This window comes from Vespa crabro, chromosome 1 (assembly GCF_910589235.1).
Source record: "Vespa crabro chromosome 1, iyVesCrab1.2, whole genome shotgun sequence".
Taxonomy (NCBI): Eukaryota; Metazoa; Arthropoda; class Insecta; order Hymenoptera; family Vespidae; genus Vespa; species Vespa crabro.
This window is the reverse complement of record NC_060955.1, coordinates 20,349,692-20,364,274: the sequence shown is the minus strand read 5'-3', so window position 1 is coordinate 20,364,274 and position 14,583 is coordinate 20,349,692. Positions and strand designations below refer to the sequence as shown.

General features: G+C 39.6%; 1 protein-coding gene and 1 long non-coding RNA gene across 6 annotated transcripts in view; both read right to left on the bottom strand.

Annotated features, from left to right (window-relative positions):
* Positions 1-14,583, bottom strand: part of LOC124426408 (UPF0489 protein C5orf22 homolog) — a 445,446-nt gene that overhangs the window by 35,957 nt on the left and 394,906 nt on the right. The window lies entirely within an intron of this gene.
* On the bottom strand, positions 2,582-6,340 carry LOC124426495. The gene is made up of 2 exons (XR_006942755.1): positions 5,200-6,340; positions 2,582-5,119 (listed from the first exon to the last, which is right to left on the bottom strand). It is a non-coding gene; the product is annotated as an uncharacterized LOC124426495 (long non-coding RNA).

The following is a 14,583-nucleotide window of genomic DNA, read 5'->3' as shown; positions in this document are numbered from 1 at the left end:
GAGACAGAGAAAGCTTGCTACCTACTGAAATGTAGGTAGGTACAATGACACCAAATAGGCGGTTGATTGCACAATACTTTGATGTTTATCGACCCATCATCGATACGTACCTCTTCTTGTTCGCATCGTTCGTCCTTTCGATGCGTTTGTACATATATATATGCAAGTGTGTGTGCGCAACCGGAGTCAACAACCGAATGTTACACCCAATTTAAGGCAGCGAATGTGCAGAACCGTTTCGATGCGCATTAGAAGGTGAAAGCTAACGGAGGATCCCATTTTCGACGATTTTATTCGAACGTCAACGAGCACGAATCCGATTCGAAATTTTCTTTCTCTCTTTCACAACATCGATACATCCTCGAAATAGGAGTTCGATCGTTTAAAAATATTTCTCTTACGTTTATCATTCATATGAAAGTATGAAAATGTTATATATTAACATTTTACGTCGTCGATCTATATTTTCTACGAGACTTTAATTATGTTACTAAATCGTCGTTGCTAAACATCCTCGGTAGATATAATGGTAATTTAAATTTCCAAGCTTCTCTTGATAACTGTGAATATAGAAGGGCTTAAGCTCCTTGACGGACATAGTTATTACAGGATTTTATTGCGCTGAGGTCGATAACATGAAAAAAGAGTAAGTATAAAAGCTCCTTGAGTTTGAAATTTATCGGACACTCTGTACGATATACCTTCAGACATTATATAAGAAATAGAGAGAAAGAGAAAGATATATATATATATAATATAAGAAGAATTAAAAAACTATTAATAATTAGAACTACATGTATGCAAGAGTATCTATTTATTTAATTTCATATATAAATACATGCATTGTATTAGAAAGACGATATCTATCGAATTAATATCGCCAATAAGAGTTATCGAAAAACGAATCATCGTAGGCAACGTTCGTGTTATAGTAAACCGAAAAAGCGAAAAAATGGATAGAACAGGGAGAAAAAGGTAAGAAAGAGAGAGTGTTCGAAAAGGATAGAAAAAGATGGAAGAGAAGAGAAGAGAAGAGAAGAGAAGAGAAGAGAAGCAGCAGGAAGGAGGGGGGGTGGGGAATTCGCACAGGGTTTTGGGGTTGGTCGAGGGTGGTGTGAGTATGTGGGGGTTGAAAGGCGTTGCCTGGCAACCACCCCCGGCTCTTCGTAATGGCCGCCACACACGTCACACACATACTCCCTCCTTCCTTCTCTTCCACCTCTTTTTCTTTTTCTTCCTTGGAAATGCGCCCCTCCCCGCATAATACATATCCTGCACCCTACTACACGCCAGCCGTACGCGCGGGCGGCCGGGGTAAATTCTTAAATTTTGCCCGAATTGAAAATTTCCATATCTTATTCCCGTGGCGCACAGGGCTCCTTGCAGTCGTCCTCGTTGTCGTCGTCGTCGTCGTCGTCGTCGTCGTCTTCGTCTTCGTCTTCTACGTCGAGAATGACGACGCGCGACAGCTGCAATCGAATCGAAAAATTTCTCGAAGTGTTTTCCCTCTCTGTCTCTCTCTCTCTCTCTTTCTCTCTTTCTTTCTTCATCATTCTTTTTCTTTTGTCTGCTTCCAAATACATCTTTCTATCTATTTTTTTTTTCTTTCAAACATAGAAAAAAAAACACTTTTCTTATAGCACTTCAAACCCATCTATTTATTCTAATCCCTTACTCTTTCTCTCTCTCTCTCTCTCTCTCTCTCTCTCTCTCTGTCGATAATTTCGAAGAATTTTATATGAGAAGTAACAGACGGAATAGAGGAAAAGTCGTAATGGTCGGAGGTGGCCGGAAAGTCGATCGAATTCCTGGATAGCGTAGATGTAGAACATTCGGAAGTAGGAAGTAGAGGGTCGCAAGTCCTTTAATCGGACGCGGAGGCACGTGTTCGCGGTGGCAAGCGCTCGCAGCTGCCAGGACACTTATGCAAATCATGCCTCGAGCCGGCTGAGCTTTCGGCTTTATGCACTCCGTTTTAGTTTGCGAATTTGCATCGGTTGAATCGACTCTCTCTCTCTCTCTCTCTCTCTCTCTCTCTCTCTCTTTCTCTTTCTCTTTCTCTTTCTCTCTTTTCCTCTCTTTCCCTCTCTCACACTCGCTAGCTATTTTTCTGTTCTTGTACCCTACGTCTCTCTCTTTCTCTCTCTCTCTTTTTCTCGATATATCCCTTCCTCCTTTTACCCTTTTACTCGCGATATATACCTGCGAGTACGCGAGCGCAGTCGCTCTCGTACTCGTACGTGTATGTATGTACCTATATCGGCGGTGCCACGTAACGCACGACAATATCGGCCAATTTGCATACGGACCTGGCTTCTACAGATCTTTTCAAAAGCTCGCGACACGGCCTCGGATCGCGACGTTTTAGAGGAGGGACTGACAGAAGGATAGATAGGGGAAACGAACAACCCAAACGAACCCTTTTTTCATTCTTTCTTTCTTTTTTTTTTTCTTTTTTTTTTCTTTTTCAACCAGCCAACGTGTCTACCTTGTATACCATGGGAGAGGTAGGCAATTTCATTTTCTTTTTTTTCGAAGTATCCTATTTCCGTAGATGTGTATTTATTTGTTTCTTTTTTTGCTTTTCTTTTTTTTTTCTTTTCTCTTTTTTGATAACATATATAAATATCCTAGAAAAATATATTCTTCAACTGCAAGATCCGAAGGATCTACCGTTTGGATCATGCTGTAGTATAGAACGTAGGGAAAAAGAGTAACCAATCCGCGTACGCTCGGAGTGGAATAATATTGTCATGCAAATATACCTCGTGATGTGTACGCGTACACGTAGTACACGTAGAGAGACAAACAGACGTATACGCACACGCATGGAGAAAGATAAACGTGCGCGCGCGCACACGAGAGAGAGAGAGAGAGAGAGAAGGAGAAAGAGAGAGACACGTTGATCCACGCTACTATGTATGGACACGCTTGCCATGATTTACATATACTCTGTATGAGGACGGAACGAGCGAGCGAGAGGGAAGGAGATAGATAGATTGATAGAAAAGAGGATGGAAGAAGAATGGTTTTGCTACACACCTACCTGATTATTCGTTCGAGGCCCGGAGGATCGACCGGAGGATGGCAGGAGTAGAAAACACGTGAGAGGGATGCTACTGACTCGACGGAGGTTTGCACGAAAGAGAGGAAAAGGGTATCGCTAGGGATATTTGTACATATTTGCAAATATATTTAGTCTCGTTCAACAAGATCGAAAAGTTAAAAGGACAAACCATATAGTAGACTCGATACTTGCATCGAAATCTTTCAAACGAGTTATAATTTAATGATTTCGTATTCCATTTAACATGATGATTTTCTTATCTTTCCGTATGATTATAATATTCGTTCAAAAAGAAAAAAAAGAGTATACGGTGGATTAGATTTGATCGATAGACTTATTATTTAAGACTTACGAATGATATAAGTAATAGAAACAAGCGTTATATCTCGTGAAAGAATAGAAAGAATATTTTTAGATCTCAAATTGATCGAAATTATTATTATTATTATTATTATTATAATTTTTAAATTAATTAACAGTCACTCGCCATAGGGGAATATTAATCGTGATTCCCCTCGAAAGAGAAGCTTTTGAATCTTGATGCAGCCAATCGGGAGTTGTTCATCGTTCAGGTATGAACTCGGAAGAAGGGGTTACACGATCCTACGGCTTCGAGATCTCGGTATAGAAATTGAAAGGTTTAGTTCCTTGTAGGACAGGATGAGAGAGGTACAGGCGTGGGAATAACTAAAAGTATTAACGCGGTACGATAGAGTGTTTACTATCATCGTACGGAGTATAATTAAGGACAGATTTATGTAAACAAGAGGAGGATTAGACAAAAGGGAATAAGATAAGTTCATAAAGAAATAATTTACATAGTTGGATTTTTATAGTGATCCTAAAATACTTAATGAAAAAAATAATATACCATACGTATTTAATGTTTTTTCGACTCGATGCGATGAAATCATGGAGAAAATAAGATGGATGAAAGACGGAAGACGTTGAGGTTGCTTCGCAAAATCCAATTCGTCGGCTCGGATGCAAAATGTAACGAGTGAGATGTTTCGCGGAGACTCGCGATCGAAGGGTGGCATCAGAATCCATGGAATTTTCACGTACACGTCGTCGCGGGAGGAGGATTTTTGAATCCGCAGGCAACACCGAGGCACGTAGTAACCAGCTCCGCAACTTCTGACAGATACAAATCCTCCCGACGTTATTTGCAGTGCCACGCCGTTAAGCCCGGCCCCGTGTGCACTCGACGAATCTCGATATGGAAAATCCGCGAAACGTATAAATGTAGCTGTCAGTCGCAGCCTGCACCCCTAACACCTTTATCCAACGGAAGGGTGGTGGTGATGGTGGTGGTGGGTGAAAGGGGAGGTCGATGTTGACGACGGTACGTAGGATGGCAGTTTTCAGTGTCGATGCCGTTTACGTTTTCTACGCGAGGTGTGCTTGCATCGAGGAGGAAACGAAGAAGAATCGAGAGAGGATTTCAAAGACTTTCACGTAAATTTACGTTCAATGACATTTCGATATTTTCGAATGTACATACATAAATATTGGACGGTGACCTATGGTTTAGAAATTTTAATTTTTATCGACTTTTCGAGCACGTTTGGACGTAGCCACGATTTTTCGGTACATTTAACGCGATAAACTCTCCCTTTTCTTTCCATGATTCATTACACCCATACCAGATTCGCCAGATTGTTCATTATATTTTTTTTTCCGTACACTTTCGTTTCGATCCATTTGCAAGAGCTCGATACTTTTCTTCGATTATCTTTTTTTTCTCGAATGAATAATATAATTAATGTAAACAGGATAAAGATCAAGTAAACAGGATAAAGATCAATTCGATGTTTCCTTACTCTTCGTTCCTTCTATGGTATAGCGTCTACCAAGAAATTTTCTAGGAAAAGCTTGCGACTTTCTGAGGGTGGCATCGAGATATGAAAATTCTTGGCATCCTATATTCGGGTCTTGGTTGGTCGGTCGTTCTCTTCTTCTCCCGCGAGCCCCCTTGGGGTTGCCACTGTGATAGGGTTGCCACTGCTTTTTCCATATCCGCGTACACACTCTCGCGAGACTCGACAACATCTACGAACACGGCACACAGATACTACAGCCACTCTTATCACATATTTTTGCATATCATACCGGTCTTCTCAGAAGCACACCTTTTTTCGCGAAAGAGGGTAAGAAAGGAGGAGACGGTGAAGAGATGGCGACTCTTGAAGATTCGAGTATTTTCTTCTCTCCCTTCTTTTTATAATATCATAGTCGTAATAAAAAAAGTATATATATATATATATTATATACAATATAATATATATATATAATATATAATATATAACATACATATATATATATATATATATATATGCATGTATATATCAGTAACCCTTACATATATTCATTCACATAACTCGTTACAGCTTCGTTCGCGAAAGAAGCAAGGGCTTTTTTCCGAAAGTCTCGTGATAATGATGGAGACGAGATTCTTATCGAAAATCGATAACGTTTTATATAGAGAGACTAGGAAAGCTACGATCCGTTGCGACATGGATATCGATATATTTCTTAAAACGTCGCCTATATGGCAGCTATACTAGCATATACCTATCTACATATACGTGGATACATTAGCGTATTTGGTAGTGATACTCTCCTTCTACGTCTAGCGAGCTATTCACTTCGAAGCCTTTCTGCGACGACGACGACGACGATGACGACGACGACGACGACGACGACGACGACGACGACGACGACGAAGAGCGCCATTTCCTCTTTTCGCGTTTGAGCTAGGAGAGTGAGAGAAGGTGGAAAGAAAAAGAAGAAGAGAGAGAGAGAGAGAGAAAGAGAGAGAGAAACAGAGAGAGGGAGGGAAAAAAGAGAGAGACCGCTTTCCGGAATCCAAGAGCAGCTCTCTGGAGTTGGACGGAGAGGGGGTGGTTGATTTTATCCCTTTCGTTTCTTCTCGCAAAATGGAAGGGCCGTAGGGTACAGAAGAGTGTCTTATACGCACGGCTATACAGCGGTCTCTTCTTATATGAAATACTTATACCTGAGGATATTCAGCAAGCTTATATTCGACTCGCATGCAAATCTTCTCCATAGTTGATTTCTCATGGATGCGACACTCTGGAATATAACTCGCTTGTTCTCCACCCTGTGCGGCAGCACCCTGCGCTATTCTTTCTTTCCCTATCCTTTTCTTTTTATTTCTTCTTTTTCTTTTTTTTTTTCTTTTCTTCTCCTGTCTTTTCATTTTTTTCCCTCTCTTCTTCTTTCTCTTTAGTCTCACCCACGGGTACGATCTTTTCGACACTATCTTTTTTCTCTTTCTCGCTTTCAAACTCGTTCGTTTAAGAAAAAAAAAAAAAAAGAAAAAAATATATATATATATATTTTTTTTTTTTCAAATATTTCCCCATCGAATTTCTCTAAGATTTTTCTATTCATTCACTGGAATACATGGTGTCAGAATACATAGATGTTAGATTTTTATCTATTAGAATTTAAAAGAGAACGAGGTCACATAGAAATCGTTATAGTTTCAACATGTAAAATATGACGACTTTTTCTCGACCGTAGAAATAATATAATCTCGCTATTTTACTTGAGCCACTGTATGCGTCGCGAATAGGAGAGAGCGGATAGAAGGAGAATGCAGTAGAGGCAAGAAGTTTCATAGGAGGAAGGAAAAGGGTAAAACCGGAGAACGGTGGATCTTCTACTGTAACTTAGTACTACTCGACGGTTGTACAGGGCCAAGGATGCTACTAGAAATACACTACACGAGAGAGAGAGAGAGAGAGAGAGAGAGAGAGAGAGAGAGAGAGAGAGAAAGAGAGAGAGAGAGAGAGCCTAGCTTAAAGCGCTAAGACACACTGTCTAGCTGCGAAATTGTTTGGCGAAATACGCCGAGACTTTGTCACTTCTTTCAGGGTACATTTTTATCCGAGGGTGTAGGCGAGGAGAGTAGAGGCATCTCTATTTCGTTCGTATACTTGCCTTGGAATAACTTTCCTCGTGAAACGAGGCTTCGATGCACTTTAAACTGAAACCTCTTTTTCTTCCATGTAAAAAATTTTTGTCGTTCGATCGTTTTGTTAACGTTTCTTTATATTTTCTTTCTCGTTTTTTCTTTGTTTTATTTTCTTTTTTTTTCTTTTTCTTTTTTCTTTCTTTTTATGTTTTTATATTCCTTTCATCATTATATTCTCTCAAAAATATTTCAATATTCATTGAGTAATTATATTATAATACGTTGATTTTCAATGCGTTCATTTTTTTTAATACGTTCGTATTTTAATACATTCATTTTCATCCGAAGAAAGGAAAAAGAAAAAAGAAAAAAGAAGAAGAAAAAAAAAAAGAAAAGAAAAGAATGTTTTTTTCGTTTAGACAGACACGTATCACGATCGGTCTTGCTCGAGAAAAATCGAAAGACGCAAACCGTTGTATAGATTCTTTTTTGTACCCCTTCCACGTATATACATGAGAGCGTATAGATGATGGAATGGCGGAGAGAGAAGATCCCGAGGGAAACGCTTCGAAAGATAAGCAGGATGGTGTCTGCGAAATATGTATGCCTTCGAGATCTTAGCTCGATCGTGTGTAAGCCGAAGACGCGACACGAAGCTGATTCGTTTTTAAGAATTTTTGGTAGCATTATATTTTTTTTCATAAAATGCTGTTTCGTAATAGGAATTTTTTGTTTGCTTGTTTTATTTTCGTTTTTTCTTTTTTCTTTTTTCTTTTCTTTTTTTAGTTTTAATTTAAAGTTAATTTAATTTTTTTTTTTTCTCTTAATAATTAAACGCGAACGGAATCGAATTAAAGTTTAAGTATTAACAACAAACATTGCGGTTGTAAGAATATACTCTATTGGATTTAACAATCTTGGACAAAGTTATATAAGAATAATCAATTTACAGGAAGTACGAACAGACAGTGCTTTTTCTTTGATCGTGTTAGTCAAAGTTTCAAGGATCTCAGAGACGATAAATTAACATAATCCTCCCTCTCAGTCTCATTCGTAGGCGTCCTCATTCTCCTCCCGCCGTTCCTCGCCCATTACCACTCGACGTCCCTCTAAAATAACATCGTACCGCGAGGAAAGACCTGACCCACCTTAAGAACTTTCCGCAAAGTACTTCGCAGTAACTTTCACTCTCGTTGAATGAACTTGCTTGGAGTTAACGTTCGAAGTAACGAAGAACACTTTTCCTCTCTCTTTTTTTACGTGTCGACTATGATACTACATATATACACACACATACATGCATACGCGCACATACATACATATATACATCCATGCTTAATATATATATATATATATATATATATATATATATATATGTGTGTGTGTGTGTGTGTGTGTGTGTGTGTAGAAAATAAGAAAGTCAAGCATATTTTACTTATCTTTGTTATACTTATTTCCTATCTTACTCTCGCAAAATTTTGATGCATTATTTTCGAATATACGATGCCTACTCGAATTCGATAGACGACCAATTGTAAAATTCGATTTGATCGTTCTTCACGCGGAACGCAATATTCGTCGTACTAACGGGACACGTTATGTTCGATGTTCGAACGATAGATGGTCGTAAAAAATGCGCGAAAAGGAGCATAATACGGGAGGTAGGAAAAGGATCGAAGGAGCCTCCCGTATCGCGACTATCGATTTTGCGTTTCCAGTAATTTTACGTTTCCAAGGAGAGGCGAGGCAAGAGAAGATGGGAGAAGGCACGTACATACATACATATATATATATATATATATATATATATATATATATATATATATATGTATATACATATGTACACGTATACACCTATAGTTGGATATATAGGTGGATGTACGAATACATATATGAAAGGGGACATAGATATATTCCGTATACACGGTTCCGTATGTCCCCCGTACGAACGCGTGCGTCGTACGGGGGCAAAAAGGGGGTGATGTCTCGACGCCATGATAGATGCGTCGTATACTCGTCGAAGAAAAAAAGATGGAGTTACTCGTTGGATTTGTTGTCATTTCTACTCTGTTATTTCCTGTCTGTTAGAATAAATTTTTTACACATAATTCTTCTTTTTTTTTTTTTCTTTCTCTTCAAAAAACTTTCGGTAATATTTTTCCTTTTTCAAGCGCTGAAAGAGAAAAACTAATGAATATTTTTACCGAGCAATCGTATATAAGGGAATAATATTCGGGTGTTATTTCGAAATGCATTAATTCCGATGTCTGCGTACCTCCGACGGTCGTTCGGTAGCGTTTGCGTCGTATAATGGCAGATAATTCGGTAGAAGGTAGACGACAGGGTCTTTCGGTTGGTGCTTAAGAAAGCTCGTACAAGATATATGTATATAAGGGATGAGCGATGATGCTTGATATTAGGCAGGCACGCCAAAGGACACGCCATCTTACGAAACTTGGAAATGATGCGGGGTGGTAAGAAGGGGTAGGCGAGGAAGAGGAGAGCTAGGAGGTACGGGGTAGAGAAGTAGATAGTGGGTGGTTGGTTGGCAGGGATATAAGATAAGGATATACGTGTGCATCGCATCCAGGAACCTTGATCCTTTATCCCAAGAGAGCCCCATGCTGGAGATGGAGCTTTTCGAGTCCTCCTTTCAGTCGAGAATACGTACACATACCGGTCGTTTCAACGTATAATATTCGAGTATAGGCTTACGATATCATCGTTTCTTATCGTCTCTACGACCCTCCGAACTTAGTTAAATGAAAGATCGAAAAAGTTGCCAAGAAAAATCATCCATTGATTTCTTTTTTTTTTTTCCTCTACTTTTCTCTTCCTTTTTACATCGATGAAAATCAAAAACATATACATCCAAGGAAAGAGATGTCCTTTGTACGCTTCTTATTTCTCATTTAATATGTTGTTTTCTATTCTTTTTCTTTATTTTTTTCTTTTTTTTTTCTCTCTTATTCTACGACGACTCAGAGAAAATTATTAAGCCGACATTTTTTTTTTCGGAAGATTTCTGAATCGACCTGTACAGGCAGCAATGCTAGCTCGCGCAGCAGCGTGATGCGAGATAGACCGTAAAAGATTACTGCGACATACAGTGTGCTTCTCTTCTGCCTCGAAGACCCACCTTCATCCCCTCCCTCCCCCCTCTCTCCCTCTCTCTCCTCCCATCAGCCCTTCTCAGCATCGCGGTATCGCACGGTGTACCGTCGTCTTTCCCCCATCCACTTCACCCACACCCTCAAGCTCTCTCTCTCTTCCACCCCTGCCGCATCCCGATCTCCCATATCATATTACTCCGAGCGAATCCCTTTTTACGTTCGCTTCCCTCCGTGGCCTCCTTTTTGATATCAAGCGCCGGTTATTATGCACTTATTATTGGCACTTTATGGACGTCGATGTCAATGAAACGCTGGAATTTTGCGGATACGCGAATCCCCGAATGGCGGCCGAGTATTAACGACATGTCTTACCAGCCTCTCAGATATTCCAATTTATGGATGCACATTTTCTCTACACGGAGAAAATTGGAAACTGGGGATTTCAATGCGATACCTAGCCTTGTCACCATCGGCAAAGTACGATCGCGTTGTCGTTCGATGGATATTATTTATTAAATGTACAAGATGTGAAGATTTTTATTTTCACGTTAGAATATAAGAAGTAAGTCAATAAAAGTCAATGATAGAAAGGAAAATATTGAGAGAAAAAAAAAATGACAAAGTAGTTGGAGGTAGAAGGTGGGAAGGCGGCAGAGGGAGGAATTTTTAATATTGCAAATTGATAAAGATCTATGACGTGTATCGAATGGAAAAAAAAAAATCGAGATTATAAGGGTAAATTGTTCTTGAGAATCAATCGACTTTACTTAAGAGGAAATATCTGAAAGGACACAGATTAGAGAGAAGTAAAAGTCCAAAGGATAAAAAGTCCAAAGGAAATCTCTATCCATGAAATACTACGTAATATGTGAACAGAGTAGGAGGAAGGGTCGGAAAATGACATACTTATAAAGAACGCGGATACGGGAGTTCCTTTATACTTAACTGTTTGTATATGTCGACCGAGGCAAGGGCCTCTCTGTTGAGAAGAGGGTCAAACTCGTTGAAAATCGAGAAATACACGAATGAATTTTGCCAATTTAAATGGAGTTGCTAGTCGTAAAGCATAAAAGCCGATGAAAGTTAGTACCCTTGAAAATGTACGCTTGGTAAAAAAAAAAAAAAAAAAATAAAGAAAAGAAGAAAGAAAGAAATGATCAGTGTGAAATTGGCGTAAAATTATCGAAGACCAAGCTCGTTGGGAAAGTATTTTTCCCGTAAATCAACGAGAATTGCGAGATGCGAGAATTATGCAACTTCCGTAGTCGTAGAAAGGTCGTTGGCTTTTAATTGGCATGAATAATGAATTTCGACGTGGTGCTTTTACCGCCGAAGGTCGAAGTACGTAGAATGTGACTGGCCGGGAGTAGTCTGGAGGTTGTGAAGGTAGGGGGTGAGAAGCGCAACAGGTTCCACTTAATTATTGAACACTATAACCGTCTGGATCAGCCGCCGCCCCCGTTTTTGCACCCTCCGCACGGCGAACCGTAATCAACCACCTGTCCGCGATTACGAGGAAGTTAGGGTTGTGATCGTTTGGCAAAATATTCACTCATTTTTTCATTTCTTTTATATTCTTTATAATATCTCTAGATGGTAATTATGGGATACTTAGATCGATCGTTAACATAACTCATGTATTTAATTTTGGATAATAAAATTTATTGCATTTATTCAGCAGAGGCAAACCTCTATCGATCGTTAGCTTTATTTGATTGACGTTTTTAGACGTTGCAAAAGTTCCATTTGAGGTGAAAGACGGCAAGTCGAGGTACAAGATCCTTCGAGACTTTTATCCGACGGAAAATATATTTCGTTTGGGCGAATATCTTTTTACGTTGGCAGACCTGTATGCAGCAGTACGGGAGCAAATGGGTTCAGAGACGCTGAGACGGTATTGATTTTCTATCCGACGTATGAGAGATGCGTGTTTCGGATAGACTCCTTGCTCTTTGTTTTCTCCTTTCTCGTCTACTTAGCGTCGGAGTCTTCCCTGTGTTCTGGTAAATACATTTCAAAAAGAAAAATTATTGCGTTCCATTCTTTCAGAGAGATAAAATCCAACGGCAAGAACTTTTTGGCGTCCTAACAAAAAGCTCGTCCTTCTTATTCTTGTTAGCTTTTCCTGGTCTCCTATTTGAGAATTTTGATCTCGTTGAAACACAAACTCATCTTCTCGTGGATTCTTATGAAAGGAACATTAGTTTCGTATATTATTGGCTTTCTAGTTCCGACATTTCAACGAATAAATTATAGTTCGGCAGTCGGTTTGAATAAGACTCGAGAGAAGAGAAAATGGGCAGAAAGGGAGATGGCGTCGCGTGAAGAATGGATTTCTTCTTTCTTACGAAGCTTTTTACGGAGAAGAGGGAAATAGCAAGAGAGAGCGAGAGAGAGAGAGAGAGAGAGAGAGGGAGAAAGAGAGAGATGAAGAGGGAGAGGGGAAGAACGAAAGAAGGTAGGCGAAGAGAAACTCCCGCGAAAGCGGCTGACGTTGACGAAATGCTATTTGGAAACAACAACTATCGAGAAACTCGCGATATGAGTAAATACAGTGGCTGCTGCAGGCAACGTTTCGCGTTCCATATAGACGACGCGTAACCCACTCGCACATGCGAATCGTATCTTGCACGTGTGTGAGCGCGTGCGCCCTCGTTCGCTTGTAGATGCTTCCGGCTAAAGCGGGAGGACGAAAGAAAATGCAATTCAGCCCTTGGCTGAACTTGACAGATTCGAGAAAACTTGGAAGAATACGTCGGTTGCTTGGGAATCGTTCCGGTAATGGAGGATCGTCGAAGAGAAAGGAAAAATTTTCAAAAATAGTTGTCTTTATATAAACGCACGTACGTTCCTGAAAAATTCTTATTCAACGATAGAGTTTTATAAATTGACGTAAAGAGATGTATTTTCATTGAAGACATATATATATATATATATATCTTTAAAAATGAAACGTTGATATAAATTTGAAAAAGGAATTAAAGAGTTATACATTACTATATCGTCCTCGTAAGAGATTTTACAAGTTTTAAGATGTTACAGTTCTGAAAGACTTTTATCGCGTTCAAGGATCAGGAGAAGAACGAAGGTACGCGACCCGAGTTACCTTCCTCGAAAGCCAGCGGAATTAGCGAGATTTACACGCGACATAAACGCCCTGAGAGTGTCGTAAAAGTTCTCCAATGCACTTTTTCTACTCGCCATTCGACTACCCAAGCGCATTTTACTTTGCGTATAGGACGCGAGATTCGGCTATCGCGTTTGCGCGAGCTACGCTTCGATGTCCGTACGCGTGTGCCCTTTTCTTCCTACCAGCACCCATTCCAGGGCATTGCTATCATTGCGAGAGTTCGTAACGACCCCATAAAAATTCCAAATCGCAGTGGCGGCCAAACTTTCGACGTTTCTTACGAGCTTGCGAGATAAGGACCTCTCGATGGCAGCACCTTCGTAATTTTTCTTTTACGAACTTTTTATTAATCTCTTTTATTTCCTAACGTTTACCTACATTTTTATATCATCATTTATTTTACGTAACGTAGAATCTGTAAGTTGTAATCATTAAAATAAATTATTTCGTTTCGTCTATTGTCATTCACCGTCTGACCATATACGCGTCCGTAACTACTTAGCATAAGAAAAGGATAGTACGAGTAAAGCGTAAGTATCGTCGAAGTAACATTATTCGTAGACATTCTTCGCCATTTATACCCCTTAGTGGCTTATCTCTCGTCGAGCAGGTCGAGTTTAAAGATCGGTTTGGAATAGAAATGCCATGGAAGGATGGTACGATCGGAGATGATGGTGGGAGAACATTCAGCCATCTATAGATTCACTGTAAAGGAAGGAAAAAGGGTGGATAAAGAGGGCATGGTTCTGCTACAAAGATTATCAATATTCAGAGACTGCTATCTTTTCTTCTTTTTTTTTCTTTTTTTTTTTCGGGGTGCGTTTAAACGCGTGTATACACTATTCGTATATACATGCTAAAGAGGTTGTTATCTATGAGGGTGTAAACGTTTCGTCAAGACATAAAATCGCTTCTATAGATTACAAGGTCGATTATATTTAAAGTTTCGTAAATCGAAAGATATCCGGTTGATATATTTTTTTTTTCTTAATAAATTAATAATTTAAATAATAATAAAGAAAATAATTGTTAGAACGTAAAGTTTAATTTTTAAAAGGTCAACGTTATTTGAATTATCTGCGGTTAGAGGGTAAGAGAAAGCCTTTACCATCGCACTTCGCGAAGGAGATAAGAAGACCGAGGAACGTCGGAGGAGAAAAGGTAAGGGTGAGTATGGCATCGGGGTGAGATAGAGGACGAAGGGTGGTATAGTGGTGGGGTTCCTACTGGCTGCGGATGCGAGATGGTCGCTCGAAGACAGCCACTGATAATAAATCATACGATGATACATTCTATCGTTCCATCGGCGAACGAACGCTCGTTCCACCGT